Below are 22,110 nucleotides of genomic sequence, written 5' to 3' on the forward strand. Positions count from 1 at the left end.
GTGATCCTAAAGTTTTTAAAAGAAATTGGTAAAATATGATAGATTTGATAGTGGTTTTTATGGCTTGTCTAAAAATGTACGAAAGACCTAGCTAAGATTTTTAATTTTGTACCCTTTTGAAGTTCTTTAATATGTTTTATACCTGTTTCTGAGCCAGTGGTAATTTTGAAGTTCTCAGTGAATGAGGGAAGTTTTGCCAAAAAAATGAGGAATAAAGAGGGAACGACACAGAAGGCATTAAATAAGTATCTATAAGTCAGCAGACATAAAGTACTCTGGAAGGCAGAACCAAAACTGATAAGTCAGCAGACATAAAGTACTCTGGAAGGCAGAACCAAAACTGAAGTACAGAAACATTCCAAAGTACCACATGCCTAGTTACTGGTCACTGAAATACATGATAATTGAAAACTAGGCATAAGGAATAATTGTTAGAGATTTTTTTTAAAAGGATTTATTATTTGAGAAGCAGAATATCAGAGAGAAAGGGAAAGACAGAAACCTTCCATCTGCTTTGTCACTCCCCAAAAGGCTGTAGTAGCTGTGATATAGGCCAGGCAGAAACCAGGAGCTAGGAACTTCCATCAGACCTCTCAGGTGGGCAGCATGGGCCTAAGCACTTTGGTTGTCTTCTGCTCCTTTCCCAGGTGTGCTAACAGGGAGCTGGATTGGAAGTGAAGCAAGTAGGACTGGAACCAGTGCTCATAAGGGAAGCCAGCATCACAAGTAGTGGCTTAATCCACTGTACCACTACATTGGTCCCCAAGTGATAAGACTCAGTGGACACATGAAAAATAAGAGCTAAGAGTAGAATAGGCAAAAGTAAAAGGGCAACCCAGGCTAACAGCTCATGACAAGAAAAACTGGTTTTACTACTCATGATAAAAAGAAGTCTTTTTGTGTTCTGAGAACTTTGCTAAAAGTTTTATATTTCTGACCAAATACTAAAATATATACTGTAAAACTGCAAAAATTGTATCACTGTGTTACCAATTATGGAAACAGAAAAGAGAGTCTAAAAGCAAGCCCTAGTATATATAGATCAGTTTCCCACAATGGAAGCATTACCTAGCAATAGAATATGTACATTTCCTTTTTTAAAAATTTTATTTAAGGTATACAAATTTCATCTATTTCATATATACAGATATAGGAACATAGTGATACTTCCCACCCTACCCTTCCTCATGCCCATGCTCCAACTCTTTCTCTGATTCCCCCTCCTGTTCTCACTCTTAATTTTTACAGAGGGGCTGGCGCTATGGCATAGTGGGTAAAGCCACCACCTGCAGTGCCGGCATCCCATATGGGTGCTGGTTTGATCCCAGCTGCTCCACTTCTGATCCAGCTCCTTGCTGAGGCCTGGGAAAGCAGTGGAAGATGGCCCAACTCCTTGGGTCCCTGCAACCACATGGGAGACCTGGAAGAAGCTCCTGGCTCCTGGCTTCGAATCAGCACAGCTCTGGCTGTTACAGCCAATTGGGGGAGTGAACCAGCGGATGGAAGACCTCTCTCTGTCTCTCCTTTTCTCTCTGTGTAACTCTGACTGTCAAATAAGTAAAAATAAATCTGTTAAAAAAATTTTTACAGAGATCTATTTTCAGTTTACTTAATAATTGAAATACCAGGCACTCTGTAATTGGGTACATATACATTTATTATAGTCACATCTTCCTATTAAATTGATCCCTTTTTAAAATTTAATTAATTAATTTTTTTTTTTGACAGGCAGAGTTAGAGAGACAGAGAAAAAGGTCTTCCTTCCTTTGATTCACCCCTCAAATGGCCACCATGGCCGGCGCACTGCGCCAATCCGAATCCAGGAGCCAGGTGCTTCCTCCTGGTCTCCTATGCAGGTGCAGGGCCCAAGCACTTGGGCCATACTCCACCACTGCCTTCCCGGGCCACAGCAGAGAGCTGGACTGGAAGAGGAGCAACCAGGACAGAACTGGCGCTCCAAGCACGACTAGAACCCGGGGTGCCAGTGCCGCAGGTGGAGGATTAGCCTAGTGAGCTGCAGTGCTGACCAAATTGGTCCCTTAATCAATACATAGTTCCCATCTTTGTCTCTTTTAACAGTTTTTGTGTTAAATCTATTTTGTCTGATATCAGGATGGCTACACTTAATCTTTTTTGTTCTCCATTAGCATGGAATATCTTTTTCTATCCTTTAACTTTTAGTCTGCATGTATCTTTGTGGTGAGGTGTGTTTCTTATAGGCAGCAAATAGATGGGTCTGTGTTTTAATCCATTCCGCCAGTGTATATCTTTTAACTGGAGAGTTGAGGCCATTTACATTCAACATGACTATTGATAAGTAAAAACTTGGCCCTGCCATTTTTCTGTAAATATACCTATTGTTTATTATAGATTTCCTTTTTACTTTTACTGGGAGATTTTCTGCCTTCACATTTTTTCATAGTGATGACCATGTTTCTGTGTTTGTGTGTGTAGCACATCCTTAAGCTTATTTTGTTAGGCTGGATGAGTGGTGACAAATTCTTTCAATTTCTATTTGTTATGGAAGGTCTTTATTTCACCTTCATTCATGAACGAGAGCTTTGCAGGATGCAGTGTTCTGGGTTGACAGTTTTTTTCTCTTAAGACTTGGAAAATATATCACCATTCTACACCTAGCCTGTAGAGTTGCTGGTGAGAAGTCAGCTGTGAGTCTAATTAGGGATTCTCTGAAAGTAATCTGGCATTTCTCTCATATACTTTTTAGAATCTTTTCTTTATGGTTTACTGTTGAAAGTTTGATTACAGTGTGTTGTGGAGATTTTTTTTGGTCATGTCTATTAGAAGTTCTATGTGTTTCCTATTTACTTGGATATCTCTTGCATTCTCCAAATTGGGGAGGTTTCTGTAATTGTTTCAGTGAAAATGCCTTTTAATTCATTCTCTTTTTCTACACCTTCAGGAAGTCCTAAGACCCAAATGTTGGGTCATTTGATAATATCTCATAAATTTCCAGCACTTTTTTTATTTTTTCTAATTTCTTCTCTTGTGTGTGTGTGTGGGGGGGGGGGGTGTCTGACTCAGATATTTCCAAAGATTTGTCTTCTAGTTCAGGTATTCTTTATTCTGCCTCACCAAGTCTGTTGTTAAGGCTTTCCACCATAGTTTTCATTTGATCCATTGAATTTTTCATTTTTGATATTTCTATCAAATCTCAATTTCATGAGAAAAATTTTCATTCATATCATGTATGGTTATCTTTAATTTGTGGATTTGCTTCCCGTTGCTTCTCCGTAATCCTGTGTTTTAATCTTTTGAATTCCATTTCAGGCATTTCATTAATCTTTTCATCTTAACATTCTAATATTGAAGTATTGTGGTGTTTCCTTGGGGGGAGGGGTCATGTTGTCTTTCTTATTCTTGTTTCTTGAATTTCTGTTTACTTAAGGCATTTTTTGGAGATACTTGTTAGTTTTTCCCTCTGATGGCTTTTGTCTTTGAACTGTGCCTCTCTGGCTTAGTGGAATATCTGTACTTTCAATGAATACCCAGAGGTGTGTGCTGGGTGTGTCCAGGGAGCTCTGGTCAGTGCTCCATGGTGGGGCAAGTATCCAGGGTGACAGCAAAGTTGTGCTGGGTGACACCCAAGTTGGGTATGGTAGATCTCCTCTTGTCAAAAGAAGGGGAGGTGGCCAGCGCCGTGGCTCAATAGGCTAATCCTCCACCTGCAGCACCAGCACACTGGGTTCTAGTTCCGGTTGGGGCGCCAGATTCTGTCCCGGTTGCCCCCCTTCCAGGCCAGCTCTCTGCTGTGGCCAGGGAGTGCAGTGGAGGATGGCCCAAGTGCTTGGGCCCTGCACCCCATGGGAGACCAGGAGAAGCACCTGGCTCCTGCCTTCGGATCAGCACGGTGCGGCGGCCATTGGAGGGTGAACCAATGGCAAAAGAAGACCTTTCTCTCTGTCTCTCTCTCTCACTGTCCATTCTGCCTGTCAAAAAAAAAAAAAAAGAGAAGGGAAGGTATGATCAACTCTGTTGGTGTGATCATACCCTCACCTCCTCTCCTCCAAGATGATCCGTGTCCATGCGTTAGCCACCGGTGAGTGCAACACTCATCCATGCCGCTGTATGAACTGTACAAAGGATTTGTGCAGTCCTCACTGGAGCATGGATCTTGCTGCAATCATCCACCCCAGGCAACTAGGGAGCCCCGAGAGTGTGGAGCTGCACAGTGATTGCCTAGAGACCCAGCTACTCTCTCATGCACTCACAGAGTTCCCATTCTCAGTCCACAAGGCTTCCACAGTTACAGGATACAGAGGGTCCTCCCCACTCCACTAGCCTGTCCGATCCACAGGCAGATGTTCCTAGAGCCAGTGCCTGTGGGTGCTCCACCTAGACATCTTTGAGCCCAGAGCCAGTGGTATATTGGGAGGTTGGGGCTGCCTCACAGTCTTCTGTGGATGCGCAGCCCCTAGAGAGTCCTCCCAGCCAAACTCATAGTCAGTGGGGAATGTGGATTTTCCCTCTGATAGAATCTCTGGATCACGCACACATACATGCACCACTGGCCTAATGTTGCCTTCTCCCTGCCAATAGCACCAGATTTCTTGCTGCCAGCCCTGATGAGAAGGTGGCATTGTGTCTCAGCAATTTGCTTACTGTAGGCACAAGGGCTTCTGCAGCTTCTGCTTATGCTCATAATGGTGCCCATCCTCTCTCAGCTGGTTGCCAGGTGCTGTTGTTGGGGGCCGTAGGGTGAGAGAAACTCCTCCGCCTTTTTTTTCTAACTGGGTCAGCAGGTTCCCTCTCCTAGGGCTCCAGGCTGGACTCACACTACTCTATCCCTTTGGCTATATCACCAGTGGCACATTGCTGCAATGTGATCTCATCCCAGTCTCCAAAGCTGGCACTTTCTCCAGCTCTCAGCTGCCAGAGTCGTGTGTTGTGTCCGTGTTCATGCCGCATGTCCACAGCTTGCACGCAGATTCACTATGCTCCTCTTCCTTCCGTAGAATTTCCACTGCAGTTTTCCCTCCTACTCTCCCCTGAGAATGTCCTTCCTACACTTTTGAAATTATGATTATTTATCCCTACCCTGGTGCAGTACGCTGTTTCCTATTCTGCCATCTTGGAATCCCCAGTTCTAATAATCTGGAATATGTATATTTCAACAAATATTTAAACAGTTGATGAGTTATTTTACAAGACAAGGTAAATTTAAATGTATATCATACTTAATTCCAGATGACTAAGGAATTACTTAGAAAAACACTAACAAAAGTGGATTTCTAAACTGATCTATAGATGGAAAAATTTGAAGCAAGTCATATATAAAAATGTTTGATAATTTTATCTGTAGTATAACCCAGTAATTTTTTTGTCTGCCCACCTGCCTGTTGCCAAAGTAAACTGTGTTCATTGTAGAAAAAGTAGAATTAGTATAGGGAGGAAGATGAGAGAACAGAAATAAAATAGTTGAACATATTTTCTTCCAATAATAGTTTTTTGTTTAATTCACTAAAATGGCTGTGTACTAACCATCCATATGTATATAATATGCCTCATGAATCTCCTCATGAGCATTTATTTCATTTTGCCCTAAATAACACGGTGATAAATATCCCTTTTGAAAAATATTGATTCTCTGAAGAATCATTTAATCAATAATAATTAATTTATTGATCTATATGTTAGGAGTAGCAGTGTAGGAAATTATAGTCAATGTTATACTTGATACCAAAATTATAGTCAACATTATACTTGATAGCAATCTAGAGACTAATTCTTAGACTCTGTTCAACAATATCTGTTAAAATCTAGCCTTAGTGACATACTTCCAGTTGAGAAAATTATTTGGAAGGTTTGTATATTCTGAGATTGTTTTATAGTTTGATCATTTGCATAATCCACAGGAGATTCTCTTTTATCCTTTTTAAAATTGGAATTGGCTAATAAACAGAGTGCCAAGTCTTAATAGTCCTTTTAATATGCTTTACAGATGCATTTTGTAGGAAATTATTTTGGTGATTTAGTTATGATTTGTCGCTCCCCCTCTTCGTGGAGGAACGACACAGGACCCTGCGCTGTTCTTTCGTCTGTTCGACCCTCCCCGGGTTTGCTGCTGGTTCTTCCCGGGTTGGCTACTATCCCTTCCACCTCCGTGGAAGGGCAGTTCCCCCTGGCCACATTCCCCACTTCCGCAGGGGAGCGGCACACCGCCGGCCGGCTCGTCTCGGGGGCTGCACAGGTGTTCCCTCAGATGTTCCCCTTAGATGTTCCTCATAGATGTTCCTGGTGCATGCCGTCTCTCTCCTCCTTTATAGTCCTCCTCCGCCAATCCCAACTCGGCTGCCCACACGCCGAGTACGCTGCTCTCCAATCAGGAGCAGGTCCTACAGTTTATTGGTTGAACTGGAGGCAGCTGTGCGGAAGCTGTTTACTTCTCTCCCAGCGCCATATTGTGGGAGAGCAGATGCATAGAATAAGTCTTAATTCCAGTAACTCAGTCTAGTCCGGTTTGCTCCCCACAATGATTAATTAATATTATTTGCTTAAACTGATGTGAGACATTTAAACAGTAGGTGAAACTTCGGAGAACAAATTCCCAGTGTCCTTCAGCATTAAATGCCTTTTCTTAGGTTTTGAAGACCATTTAAGATTAGGAAAAGCTGCAGTAAGAACTGGGTATTGTTGGGTTAATCCTCCGCCTGCAGTGCCAGCATCCCATATGGGCACCAGGTTCTAGCCCTGGTTGCACCTCTTCCAGTCAGCTCTCTGCTGTGGCCCAGGAAGGCAGTGGAGGATGGTACAAGTGCTTGGGCCCTGCACCCGCATGGGAGACCAGGAAGAAGCACCTGGCTCCTGGCTTCGGATCGGCGCAGTGCGCAGGCCGTGGTGGCCATTTCGGGGGTGAACCAACGGAAGGAAAACCTTTCTCTGTCTCTCTCACTGTCTAACTCTGCCTGTCAACAACAACAACAACAACAACAACAACAACAAAACTGTGTATTGTTAGTACTGTTTTATTCAAACACATGAGAGATTATTACATTCAAATATAGTTTTAAAAAGTATGAACATCTGGCCGGCGCTGCGGCTCACTAGGCTAATCCTCCGCCTTGCGGCAACGGCACACCGGGTTCTAGTCCCGGTCGGGGCGCTGGATTCTGTCCTGGTTGCCCCTGTTCCAGGCCAGCTCTCTGCTGTGGCCAGGGAGTGCAGTGGAGGATGGCCCAGGTGCTTGGGCCCTGCATGGGAGACCAGGAGAAGCACCTGGCTCCTGCCTTCGGATCAGCGCGGTTCACCGGCCGCAGCGCGCCGGCCGCGGCGGCCATTGGAGGGTGAACCAACGGCAAAGGAAGACCTTTCTCTCTCACTGTCCACTCTGCCTGTCCAAAAAAAAAAAAAAAAAGTATGAACATCTTATCAGATCAAAAATTTGACTTCCCAAATGTTATCTCTCTTCACCAACTTCTTCGAACATATATGATTATACATATAATATTGTAAGATAATGGAAAAAGAACTAGCTTAATAGTTGGAAGACTTGGTTTGTGTTCACATTTATGCCTTATTAGTTAGCTCTATGACCTTGGCAATTCATTTTATCTCTCTGAACATGAAATTGCTGATTTGTAAAATGAACTAGGCAGATACATTTAAGATACCTTTTATTATATTACTTTTATTATTGTTATGTTAATTGAATCTCATTTTTAAGGTATATTTTAATGTATTATATTGTTCATAGTAAATTTATTTAATAATTATCCACAGGATACTCTTCCAGGTCATCTTCTGAGTAAAGTATACTTTTAAAAATTTATTTGTTTATGAGGCAGTGAAAGAGCTCTCCTATACTCTGGTTCACTCTCTAGATGTCTGCAACAGCCCCTAGCTGAGGCTATAGCCAGGAGCCAGGAATGTAACCCAGATCTACCAACTGGGTGGCATGAACCCATTTATTGGGCCATCACTGCTGCCTCCAAGGCTGTGCACGAGCAGGAAGCTGGGATAGGAACATATTAACCACTATGTCAAACACCCATCCTAGGCATACTTTAGGTGAATATGCTTTGAGGAATTTATTGCGTGATTTTTTTTCATTAGCAGGTGTCTACTTCTTTATGGAATGTCTAAATATGCCAAGTTAAATGATTATTCAAAGTTTCAACATGTACAAAGGTACTTCAGAATGTTCTTGGAAAAATGTAATTAATAAATGCTTGTTTTGGTGTAGAATTTTGAAATCCATACATAGTTCTTTTTATAAAATGCAGTTTTCATGAACTTTTTGAATACTCCTGATATGCATATATTTCAAAATATTTTGTGGTAGTTTACAAAATAATATTCTTGAATTTATAAGAACCTGATCAGGAGGTGTTTAACCTTGTTAGAAAGAAAACAAATGTGGCCAGCGCCGTGGCTCACTAGGCTAACCTTCCACCTGCAACGCCGGCACCCCGGGTTCTAGTCCCAGTTGGGGCACCAGTTCTGTTCCGGTTGCTCCTCTTCCAGTCCAGCTCTCTGCTGTGGCCTGGGAAGGCAGTGGAGGATGGCCCAAGTGCTTGGGCCCTGCACCCCATGGGAGACCAGGAGGAAGCACCTGGCTCTTGGCTTTGGATCAGCGCAGTGCGCCAGCCGTAGCAGCCATTTGGGGGGTGAACCAATGGAAGGAAGACCTTTCTCTCTCTCTCTCTGTCTCTCTCACTGTCTAACTCTGCGTGTCAAAAAAAACCAAAAAAACAAAAAACAAATGTGAAGTTGATCTGATATTTTCCTACCTCGCTCAGAAGTTTTTACTCATATTTCTTTTCCTCAAGAGATAAGGATAGTTTAATATATTCCTTATAATTTGGCAATAATTATTCTTAATAATTTTATAAGGTAAGCTAAAGAGTTCCTGAATATTATTTAATGATTGAAACATGAACTAATTATGTTTGGGGGATAATGAGCAGGAACATTTCTTGGCTCGCTTGACCATATTCCCCAGTTTATGATGTTTAATTTTTTTTTAACTTTTATTTAATGAATATAAATTTCCAAAGTACAGCTTATGGATTACAATGGCTTCCCCCCCATAACGTCCCTCCCACCCGCAACCCTCCCCTCTCCCACTTCCTCTCCCCTTCCATTCACATCAAGATTCATTTTCGATTCTCTTTATATGATTTTTAATTCTGATTTATTCATTGGATATTAATTGGAGAGTAAAAGATTTTTTTTTAAGTTTTTTATACGTTTTTTTATAAGTTTTTTTTTCTTTCAAACTTTCATTTAATGAATATAAATTTCCAAAGTACAGCTTATGGATTACAATGGCTTCCCCCCCATAACGTCCCTCCAACCCGCAACCCTCTCCTTTCCCACTCCCTCTCCCCTTCCATTCACATCAAGATTCATTTTCAATTCTCTTTATATACAGAAGATCAGTTGAGCATACATTAAGTAAAGATTTCAACAGTTTGCTGCCACACAGAAACATAAAGTGAAAAATACTGTTTGAGTACTAGTTATAGCATTAAATCTCAATGTACAGCACACTAAGGACAAAGATCCTACATGAGGAGTAAGTGCACAGTGACTCCTGTTGTTGACTTAACAAATTGACACTCTTGTTTATGGCCTCAGTAATCACCCTAGGCTCTTGTCATGAGCTGCCAAGGCTATGGAAGCCCCCTGAGTTCACTGACACTGATCATATTTAGACAGGTCATGGTCAAAGCTTCTTTGATGACCCATTCTTTCCACTGGGATCTCACTCGTGGAGATCTTTCATTTAGGTTTTTTTTTTTTTTTCCCCAGAGTGTCTTGGCTTTCCATGCCTGAAATAGTCTCATGGGCTTTTCAGCCAGATCCACATGCCTTAAGGGCTGATTCTGAGGCCAGAGTGCTGTTTAGGACATCTGCCATTCTATGGGTCTGCTGTGTATCTCACTTCCCATGTTGGATCATTCTCTCCCTTTTTGATTCTATCAGCTAGTATTTGCAGACACTATTTTTGTTTATGTGATCCCTTTGGTTCTTAGTCCTATCATTATGATCAATTGTGAACAGAAATTGATCACTGGGACTAGTGAGATGGCATTGGCACATGCCACCTTGATGGGATTGAATTGGAATCCCCTGGTATGTTTCTAATTCTGCCGTTTGAGGTAAGTCAGCTTGAGCATGTCCCGAATTGCACATCTCTTCCCTCTCTTATTCCCACTCTTACATTTAACAGCGATCATTTTTCAGTTAAGTTTCAGCACTTAAGAAGAATTGTGTATTGATTACAGTATTCAACCAAAAGTATTAAGTAGAACAAACAAAAAAAAAATACTAAGAGGGATAACATATCAAGTTGCTCATCAACAGTCAGGGTGAGGGCTGATCAAGTCACCGTTTCTCCTAGTGTTCATTTCACTTTAACAGGTTTCCTTTTTGGTGCTCAGTTAGTTGTCACCTATCAAGGAGAACAAGTGGTATTTGTCCCTTTGGGATTGGCTTATTACACTCAGCATAATGTTTTCCAAATTCCTAACAGGGATCACTTTTCAGTTAAAATTTAAACACCTAAGAATAATTGTGTGTTAATTACGAAGTTCAAGCAATGGTACTAGAACAAAAAAATACTAAAATCGATAAAGTATTACATTGTACATCAACCGTCAGGACATGAGCTGATCAAGTCACTGTTTCTCATAGTGTCCATTTCATTTCAACAAGTTTCCCCCTTGGTGCTCAGTTAGTAGTCACCGATCAGGGAGAACATATGATATTTGTCCCTTTGGGACTGGCTCAATTCACTCAGCATGATGTTTTCCAAATTCCTCCATCTTGTTGCAAATGACCGGGTTTCGTTGTTTTTGACTGTTGTATAGTATTCTATAGAGTACATGTCCCATAATTTCTTTATCCAGTCTGCTGTTGATGGGCATTTGGGTTGGTTCCAGGTCTTAGCTATTGTGAATTGAGCTGCAATAAACATTAATGTGCAGACCGCTTTTTTGTTTGCCAATTTCATTTCCTTTGGGTAAATTCCAAGGAGTGGGATGGCTGGGTTGAATGGTAGGGTTATCTTCAGGTTTCTGAGGAATCTCCAGACTGACTTCCATAGTGGCTTAACCAATTTGCATTCCCACCAACAGTGGGGTAGTGTCCCTTTTTCCCCACATCCTCTCCATCATCTGTTGTTGGTAGATTTCTGAATGTGAGCCATTCTAACCGGGGTGAGATGAAACCTCATTGTGGTTTTGATTTGCATTTCCCTGATTGCTAGTGATCTTGAACATTTTTTCATGTGCCTGTTGACCATTTGGATTTCTTCTTTTGAAAAATGCCTATTGAGGTCCTTGGCCCATCTCTTGAGTGGGTTGTTTGTTTTGTTTTTGTGGAGTTTCTTGATCTCTTTGTAGATTCTGGTTATTAACCCTTTATCTGTTGCATAGTTTGCAAATATTTTTTCCCATTCTGTCGGTTGTCTCTTCACTCTCCTGACTGTTTCTTTTGCAGTACAGAAACTTCTCAATTTGATGCAATCCCAATAGTTGACTTTGGCTTTGACTGCCTGTGCTTCTGGGGTGTTTTCCAAGAAGTCATTGCCGGTACCTATATCTTGCAGGGTTTTTCCAATGCTCTCTAATAATTTGATGGTGTCAGGTCGTAGATTTAAGTCTTTAATCCATGTTGAGTGAATTTTTGTGTAAGGTGAAAGGTAGGGGTCTTGCTTCATGCTTCTGCACATGGAAATCCAGTTTTAAAAAAGAATACAGTGGGCCGGCACCGCGGCTCACTAGGCTAATCCTGTGCCTTGCGGCACCAGCACACCAGGTTCTAGTCCCAGTCAGGGCACCGAATTCTGTCCTGGTTGCCCCTCTTCCAGGCCAGCTCTCTGCTGTGGCCCAAGAAGGCAGTGGAGGATGGCCCAAGTGCTTGGGCCCTGCACCCCATGGGAGACCAGGAGAAGCACCTGGCTCCTGGCTTCGGATCAGCGCGGTGCGCTAGCCACAGCGCGCCGGCCGCGGCGGCCATTGGAGGGTGAACCAATGGCAAAGGAAGACCTTTCTCTCTGTATCTCTCCCTCACTGTCCACTCTGCCTGTCAAAAAAAAAAAAAAAAATACGGTGGGGCCAGTGTTATGGCATTGCTAGTTAAGCTGACCCCTGTAATGCAGCATCCCACCTGGTTCAAGTCTTGGCTGCTCTACTTCCAATTCAGCTCCCTGCTAAATTTTCCTGGGAAAACAACTGAAGATGTTCCAAGTGCTTGGACCTTACACCCACATGAGATATCCAGAAAAGCTCCTGGCTTCGGTTTGGGCCTGTCCTGGCCGTTGTGGTCATTTGGAGAGTGAAGCAGCAGATGAAAGATTCTCTTTCTCTCTCCCTCTCTCCCCGCCCCTCCCTCTGTCCCTCTTTCTCCGTCTCTCCCCTCTCTCACTCTGCCTTTCAAATAAATAAATAAATAAAAAGATTTAATAAAATTTTTTAAATAAAATTTTATTGAATCTTTTTATTTACTTATTTGAAAGACAGAGTTACAGAGAGAGGTAGAGACATAGAGAGAGCTCTTCCATCCACTGGTTCACTCCCCAATTGGCCGCAATGGCCGGAGCTGCGCTAATCCGAAGCCAGGAACCAGGAGCTTCCTCCAGGTACCCGACGTGGGTGCAGGAGACCAAGCACTTGGGCCATCTTCTACTGCTTTCCCAGGCCATAGCAGAGAACTGAATCGGAAGAGGAGCAGCCCAGACCAGAACCGGCGCTATATGAGATGCCCACGCCCCAGGCCAAGGCATCAACCCATGATACCAACTTCCATGGTATCAGTGTTTAAAAAAAAGTATATAGCAAGAATTATTGAAATAAAAGATTCCAAAAATTTAAAATATTAACAAATTACCATTGTCACATCTTTCTATTTGAGAAAAAATCTGTTACAAATAGATTAGTATAATTATACGGACAGTAGGTTATATATCACAGTTCAGCCTAGTCACAGTACAAAGCATACTGTTTTTTTTTTCTGAGGTTGACCTTTTTGGGTACGTTGACTTTTGTTATTATCAGATTCTTCATTTTCAATATACTGTTACCTTTGACTGTTCTATTTATCTTTTAGTTCCCAGCTCACTGCTATGGACCTCACAAATTTCCCTTCTTAGACACTCAACTCCAAAATGTCGCAATATTGTTTTGCACCAATTGATGTTGTTTCACCTGTGTTGCTCTTTGCACTTCAGCTAGATTATGAATTTCCTGACAGAAGGTCTGTACCCTATCTGGTGACACCAACTATGTGGCCAACCCTATGGTTAATGTTGAATAAATAAACACATGCTACTACATTACTATTTGCTTTTTTAAACTTTCATTGTAAACATACAAATGTAGACATTTTAGAAGAATTAATTTTCTGTGTGTGTGTATTTTATGTGATATATATTGACTATAATCACATGATAAAAAGACATTGAAATATAACCTTCCAGGCCTTTATTTCTTCCATATTAAAAATATAAACAGGAGTTGGCACTGTGGTGTACGTGTAAAGCTGCTGTCAGCAATGCTGGCATCCCACACGGATGCCAGTCTGAGTCTGGGCTACTTCATTTCCAATCCAGCTCCTTGATAACATGCCTGGGAAAGCAGTGAAAGATGGCCTAAGTACTTGGGCCCCTGCACGCCCATGGGAAACCCAGAAGAAGCTTCAGATTCCTGTTTCTGGATCAGCCCAGCTCTGGCTGTTGTGGCCATTTGGAGAGTGAACCAGTGAGTGGAAGATCTCACTCTGTCTCTCCTTCCCTCTCTCTCCTCTAACTCTGCCTTTCAAATAAATAAATAGATCTTGTTTTAAAAATCATAAACATTTAATATAAATTTATATCATACAGTGTATATCAGTGTGTATAGTACTTTTATGTATTGATATATTCACATCAATATATTTATTACCTTTAAATTGCTTTATACTTATTATCTCTTAAAAAATTTGTTTACTTTAAAGGCAGAGTTACAGAGAGAGAGAAAGATCTTCAGATGGCCACAACAGCTGGGCCTGGGCCAGACTCAAGCCAGGAGCTGAGAACTCCATCTGGTTCTCTAATGTATGTTGCAGGGCCCAAGCAATTAAGCATATTCCACAGCCTTCTCAGATTCATTAACAGGGAGCTGGATCAGAAGTGGAACAGCCAGGACTCCAGATGGTGCTCATATGGGCAGCTGGTGTCTCAGGCTATGGCTTAACTTGCTATACCACGACACTGGCCCCTGTAGTTATTATTTCTAAATAGAGTTTTGGCTTCTTCATATTTTGTATTTATATAATAGGAAAAAAACATTAATTTAAAGTAGAATGGAACTCACACTTTTTGAGCCTTTGCTATATGCAAGATGTATTGTATCTTGATTATTCTTCCTCTGTCCCCTCTCTATAATGTTTCTTCATTAGTTTTCCTAATCCCAGTAAATGACTTTACTATCCATCTAGGTGTTCAAAAAAAAAAAAAAAAAAAACCTCAAGTTATCACTTATTCTCCCCTTCTTTCATTCTTCATATTGGACGTATCAGCAAATCTTGGCAGCTCTACTTCCCGTATAAATCCTCATACAGCTACTTCTCTGCCCAGCCTATGTATTTCTACTTTTGCCTTTTAGGAGCTGTTTGCCATTCAACATCAGAGTGACATCTTTAAACCAGAATTGAGATCACTTTCTTTGCTTAAAACCTTTCATGAGATTACCATTGTATTTAGAATAAAAATCCAAATGCCTTACTTCAGACTGTTGGCCCTATATAATCTATCTCCTAGTTGCCTCTGATTTCCTAGTCACTCAGACTTCATACATTCTGATTGTTTTTCTGTTTCTTTCTCTTTTTTTAAGACTTATCTTTTTGAAAGGCAGAACAACAGATCAAGATCTTCCATTTGCTGCTTCTCTCTCCAAAGGGCCACACAACCAGGTCTGGGCCAGGCCCAAACAGGGAGCCAGGAACTCCAATCTGGTCTCCAACATGGGTGGCAGAGGCCCAAGCACTTGGACCGTTATCCTCTGTTTTCCCAGGCACATTAACAGGGAGCTGGATCAAAAGTGGAGCAGTTGAAACTCAAAACAGTGTTCTGATAAAGAATTCTGGGGTCACAAGCATTCATTTAACCTGCTCACTGTTTTTCTGTTTTTCAAAATACGCGGAATTCCTTCCTCCTGTAGGTCCTTTGCATTTTCCTGTTTGTCTCGTCTAGAATGTCTGACTGACTAGCTGCATTTTTCAGATGCCAGTTCCATCATCACCTTCCGTAAGAGGCCCTTTCTGATTTCCCTGACTCTTCCTTTTTTTAAGATTTATTTATTTATTTGAAAGGCAGAGTTACAGAGAGAGGAGAGGGTAGGAAGACACACATAGAGAAAGAGAGATCTTCCATCTGCTGGTTCAGTCTTCAAATGGCCATATTGGCCGGAGTTAGACTAATCCAAAGCCAGGAGTCAGGAGTTTCTTCCAGGACTCACATGTGGGTATAGGGATCTGCTTTCCCTGGTGCATTAGCAGGGAGCTGGATCGGAAGTAGAGCAGCTAGGACTGTGGCCCATATATGGGATGTTAGTACCACAGGTAGTGGCTTTATCTGCTATGCCACAGTGCCAGCCCCTCCCTGACTCTTTAATACCCCCTCCCCAGGCATTCTTCATTTCTTCATCTTTAGGTTGTTGCTTCAGAATTTATTATTTGCTTAGAACTTGCAGTACAGTATTTTCTAATTCTGTCATTCCTCTGCGTTTATTAGCAGAAATTAACCTGTAGGCTAGAATTTAAAGCAGAGACATTAAACCTGATTATATTCTCTTTTTTCATTTTTTTTTTAATTTAAGAGAAGTAGATTAGTGTTCTAGTAGCCTTTAGTAGTGACCAGTTATAGAACTACTGTTATGAACTATTGAACTTTGTACATTTGATGATTTTCCATCAACTGCACAGTTTTTTACTCATTTTGATATTGTTAGTTTTTGGACAGATGCTTTACTTTTTGACAAAATGAAATGAACAAGATTATTTTGTATATTTTCCAACGTAGGTATGGAATGTCATTTCTCTAAAGAATTCTGGTTTCCATTAATGGGAAACAGTTTAACAAATACTTGATGGTATAAATGAATTACTAATGCTGGTATGCTCCTTAGCACAGTGCCTGGTATTTAGAACATATAAGTATCGGTTCTCATTTTCATTTATGTTCTCATATTAATTAGTCCAGAGCAATGATCTCAAAAGTGTGGTCTCTGGACCAAAAGCCTCAGTATAAACTGGGTAAATTTTTGTACCTCAAACATTTTGAAAGAGAAACTGCAGCTGAAACCAGAAATCTGTTTTACCAAGCCTTCCAGGTGATTTGGATAAACATAAAAGTTGAGAATCTCTGTTCAAAAGTAGAAGTTCTTAATTTGTCTGGCGAGAGTGGAACACAGGTGTGCTGAGATAGTTCCTTAGTTGTGCAGTACCCCAGCCTACAGCACTTTGTCAGTTTGCTAATCTTTTCAAATATTAAATATTCTTTATAAAATATGAGAATGAGATATAACTGGAATGATCCACTTATGAAATAATCTTGTTTTTCTAGCCTTCTAAGGATATAGAACATATACATATGTGTTTCGGCCAGCGCCGTGGCTCACTAGGCTAATCTTCCACCTGCAGCGCCGGCACTCTGGGTTCTAGTCCCAGTTGGGGCGCCGGTTCTGTCCCGACTGCTCCTCTTCCAGTCCAGCTCTCTGCTGTGGCCCGGGAAGGCAGTGGAGGATGGCCCAAGTGCTTGGGCCCTGCACCCGCATGGGAGACCAGGAGGAAGCATCTGGCTCTTGGCTTCAGATCGGTGCAGCACGCTGGCTGTAGCAGTCATTTGGGGGGTGAACCAACAGAAGGAAGACCTTTCTCTCTGTCTCTCTCTCTCTCACTGTCTAACTCTGCCTGTCAAAAAAATAATACATATGTGTTTCAAACATTTATATCCTTTTATATCCATAATACTGTATGGTAAGCTGTTAGCACCCTTTATATTCTAGAAAGAACTCATAAATAATAAGTTTAAGAAATGATGTGTATTATACCTGCTTCTCTTGGAATTTCCATAAACAATACTTATGTATCAAAATTGGAGAAAATCTGCAGTAAAGAAACTTTTAAAACTTAGTTTAATTTATTGTTTCCAAAATTATTTGGTTAAAAGATCCTTTAGCTAAATAATGTCTATTAGATTACAGAAGAAACTGCTTTGGAAAATACTGCCTTATGAGTATGATTTTTAAAAACAGCATTTTGTGAGCTATGTATCACTAAAATAGGAATCTTTCTTGAGTGAACATATACTAACATTATAATTGAATTTGCCTTGCCTTCTGAACACTGTACAGCCCAGGAGCTATGCTAGTGAATGGGAAAAACTGCAGAACACACTCTTTGCTAGAGGTGAACTGAATTCTGAACCAAGGACTAGTGGCTGATTTTGTCTGAAGGTTTATTTTTCTATATATTCATTATTTTTCAGATCAATACAGGGATAAATCAGGAGTTTTCATGTGGACCTGCTAATGTGATTAAAAGATTATTTGGCGGCCGGCGCCGTGGCTCACTAGGCTAATCCTCCACCTTGCGGCGCCGGCACACCGGGTTCTAGTCCCGGTTGGGGCGCCGGATTCTGTACCGGTTGCCCCTCTTCCAGGCCAGCTCTCTGCTGTGGCCAGGGAGTGCAGTGGAAGATGGCCCAAGTACTTGGGCCCTGCACCCCATGGGAGACCAGGAAAAGCACCTGGCTCCTGGCTCCTGCCATCGGATCAGCGTGGTGCGCTGGCCGCAGCGCACTGGCCGCGGCGGCCATTGGAGAGTGAACCAACGGCAAAGGAAGACCTTTCTCTCTGTCTCTCTCTCTCACTGTCCACTCTGCCTTTCAAAAAAACAAAAACAAATAAAAAAATTATTTGGCAAAAAAAAGAGAAAATTTTACAGGGGAAATTTTAAACCTACAGAATTTTGCAACTACTTAGACTTATTTATTTCCAGTTCTGGAAAGCGTTTTTTTATTTTATTTATTTATTTTTTATTTTTTTATTTTTTTTGACAGGCAGAGTGGACAGTGAGAGAGAGAGACAGAGAGAAAGGTCTTCCTTTTGCCATTGGTTCACCCTACAATGGCCGCCACGGCCAGCGCGCTGCGGCCGGCGCACCGCGCTGATCCGATGGCAGGAGCCAGGAGCCAGGTGCTTTTCCTGGTCTCCCATGGGGTGCAGGGCCCAAGCACCTGGGCCATCCTCCACTGCATTCCTGGGCCACAGCAGAGAGCTGGCCTGGAAGAGGGGCAACCAGGACAGAATCCGGCGCCCCGACAGGGACTAGAACCCAGTGTGCCGGTGCCGCAAGGCGGAGGATTAGCCTAGTGAGCCGCGGCGCCGGCCCAGTTCTGGAAAGTTTTAAAGTCCTTAGATTGCTTCACTGAGGCAACTTGATATAATAGTACACTATAGAGGGTGGCATAGTGGGGAAAGCTACTGCCTGTGACTCCAACCTCCCATATGGGCGCAGTTTTGATTCCCAGCTACTCCACTTCTGATCCATCTTCCTGTTATGGCCTGGGAAAGCAGTGAAGAACAGCCCACATGCTTAGGCCCCTGCACCCATGTAGGAGACCTCAAGAAACTGCTGGCTCCTGGCTTTGGTGTAGCCCAGCCCTGGCTATTGTTACCATCTGGGGAGTGAACCAGTAGATGGAGGGCATTCTCATTCATTCATTCTCTCTCTCGCTCTCGCTCTAACTCTAACTCTAACTCTCTCTAACTCTGGCTTTCAAATAAATCTGTTTTTAAAAGCACACTGTAAAGTCATATTTCTTTTTTTAACTTTTATTTAATAAATATAAATTTCCAAAGTACAGCTCATGGATTACAATGGCTTTTCCCCCCCATAACTTCCCTCCCACTCACAACCCTCCCATCTCCTGCTCCCTCTCCCATTCCATTCACATCAAGATTCATTTTCAATTATCTTTATATACAGAAGATTAATTTAGTATATATTAAAAGATTACAACAGTTTGCACCCACACATAAACACAAAGTGTAAAGTACTGTTTGAGTACTAGTTATAACATTAATTCATATTGTAAAAAAGCACACTGTAAAGTCATATTTCATAAAGGAATTTGATATCTGAAAAATTTTTACTTGCAGAATTCTTTTCATCTTACTTTTAAAACTGATTAAAGAAATATTGTGGGAATATAATATTGTTGAAATAACAACATAGAAAAGAAGTTGGATGCAACAATTTTTGAGAGGTAAAATAGGACATAGCAATTGCTTTGAATGAATATCTAGTGTTAGGATGCAACAAAGATGAAACTGAAATATTTGAACAAAGTGATAGGTAGGATAAACTGCCTGGAGATTTTCCTTGACTGCTGCATGAAGTCATCAAAATCAACAGTCAAGTACTTTTTTAGCATTTGTCTCAGGATATGTTTGAAGGGCAGTAGCACTTTCAGGGTAGATTTGTATGGGGGGCACTAATTTATCTCAAGTTATCAAAGCACCAAGGGCTGTCAGCTAAACATAATGGAATAACAAAGAAACTGGGAATCCCACAATTAGATATATCTCATAGTAATAATTGGTAAAGATATCTGTAAATGGGCAAGTTGTGGCTTGTGGTTATGATAGGAATAAGAGATAAGGTGACCTTGCAAGTCAATGTGAGATAACTCAGTTTAAAGTAAATTTGTATCTTTAATGGGACTTACTGAAAACAAGGGATAAACTGATGTTAGAGGAAGCCTTATAAATATGATTTAACTATGTAAAATATTTGAAAATGTTTTATATTGTAAATACTAGGTTTCAAAGCATCATTGTATTATCACTTATATTCATATGACTGTTTTGCATTTCCAATTAAGCTTCTCAATCTTTTTTCAGTATGAAAATTTGTCATTATAAAACAAATGCCAAATATAGCCAGTATCATTATGTAATCACTACCCAAAAGATATTCTAGCAGCTGTATCAAATGGACAGTATTCCCCTTATGTGATTAAGTTTTTTGAGAAAAATTTTTTTGAAAACCACCATATTACTATCTCCTGGAAAAAGCAGTATTTTACCTAATAATATTTGGATTTATTTGGGTTTTTTCTTTAATTATATATGGTATATTTTGCTTTTAAAGCAGGAATATGAATTTGTCTCTGAACTTGGGACATGATATTCTTGTAGGAGAGTAATTGGAATTAATAATAACATTTTTGGGTTTATGGCACATTCACAAATTAAAAATCAGCATCCACAATAAAAAGCAATATAAATGAAATTATTTTTTGCTTACTGATATACATTATATTGCAACTATTTTCTTTCCTGTTATTAATGATTCCTTAACATCTTTAAGAAATAACCATTGTAGGCCGGCGCTCTGTCTCAATAGGCTAATCCTCCGCCTGCAGCACTGGCACACCGGGTTCTAGTCCTGGTGGTTGGAGCGCCAGATTCTGTCCCAGTTGCTCCTCTTCCAGTCCAGCTCTCTGCTGTGGCCCAGGAATGCAGTGGAGGATGGCCCAAGTGCTTGGGCCCTGCACCCCATGGGAGACCAGGAGAAGCACCTGGCTTCTGGCTTTGGATCAGCGCGATGCGCTGGCCACAGCACACCAGCTGCAGTGGCCATTGGAGGGTGAACCAATGGCAAAGGAAGACCTTTCTGTCTCTCACTGTCCACTCTGCCTGTTCAAAAAAAAAAGAAGAAGAAGAAGAAGAAGAAATAACCATTGTAATTTATTTTGTATTTCTGTCAAAGTAGAATAATAGTCATTTATTCGAAGTTATTGTCAAGCTGCCTTCTAATGGTACTCTGGGGTATTTATCACAATCTCATAAAAATGTGGATAGCTTTATCTCTTCCAGGAATTTCAGTCATTCATTTGTCATTTTGAGTTTGTTGTAATATATGAAGAATATGATTCATTAAGTGTGGAAATCTTTGGTAAATTCATAGTTATCACATTTTTGTTATTTCTAAGGATTCCAGAAACCAACCAACTTAATTTTAGATTTTGCTTTGTAACAGATGAAAATCTTTCAAGAACATATGGACCTTATCATACATATACAAAGTAAACAGATAGTTCCCTTTAGATATGTGCATTCCATGGACATCTGATACTTGGTTGAGTTGTACTGTCTTAGAAACTAAATGGGCTGTAAAAAGTAGAAAATGTAGTTTTTGATCCTCATGAGGAGATTAGGGAAGAATTCCTTAGTGAAATACTCAGAAAGCCATTCTAAGAAAATTCATTTTGGGGTCCGGTGTTGTAGCATAGTAGGTTAACTTGCTGTCTGCAACACTGGCATCCCATAATGGGTACTGGTTTGAGTCCCAGCTGCTCCATTTCTGATTCAGCTCCCCACTAAAGCATCTGGGGAAACAACGAAAGATGGCCCAAGAGCTTAGCACCTGCTCCCACATGGGAGACCTGGATGAAGCTCCTGGCTCCTGGCTTTAGCCTGTCCCAGCCTTAGCTGCTGCAGCTGTTTGGGGAGTGGGCCAGCTGATGGAAGATCAACCTCTCTGTCTCTCTCATTGTCTCTCTGTCTCTCTGTAACTTTGCCTTTCAAATAAATAAAATATTTTTTAAAAAATTCATTTCTGCATATATGTAGTAAACAAATATTAAGTTTCAGCTTTGTGCCCAGCCCTTACTTTAAGGACTGAGAAATCACACTGATTTCACTTCAGAAATCATGGCCTTTATGGGAAATGTTGTAGTGAGGACACAGACCAAAACCAAAATAAGTAAAATGGATAATTTCTTAGACAATGGCAAGTGTCATGTAGCAAATGAAACAGAGACAGGGAAATGGGAGTATTAGGGCACTGCAGTTTCAAGTACAGTGGTCAGCGAAGTCGCATGAGAGCAGAAGATGCTGAGAGGAAGCCCTAAAGCACAAGAGGGACTTAGTCCTCAGAATATCTTTGGGTAGATGGTCCCTGGCACATCCGGGTGGAGAAGCAACAGGCAAGTCCATAACCCACTGATAGACACCCGACGTATGTTTGAAGAGCAACAAGGAAGTAAAATGGGTCAAAAGAAGAATAAAGGAAATGAAGGGTGGATTTTATAGCAATAAT

The 22,110-nt window shown here is 41.2% G+C and overlaps 1 protein-coding gene across 7 annotated transcripts in view; it reads left to right on the forward strand.

Moving 5' to 3' along the window:
* SBF2 (SET binding factor 2) overlaps window positions 1–22,110 on the forward strand; it is a 523,890-nt gene that overhangs the window by 217,876 nt on the left and 283,904 nt on the right. The window lies entirely within an intron of this gene.

This window comes from Oryctolagus cuniculus, chromosome 1 (genome assembly GCF_964237555.1).
Source record: "Oryctolagus cuniculus chromosome 1, mOryCun1.1, whole genome shotgun sequence".
NCBI classification, from domain to species: domain Eukaryota; kingdom Metazoa; phylum Chordata; class Mammalia; order Lagomorpha; family Leporidae; genus Oryctolagus; species Oryctolagus cuniculus.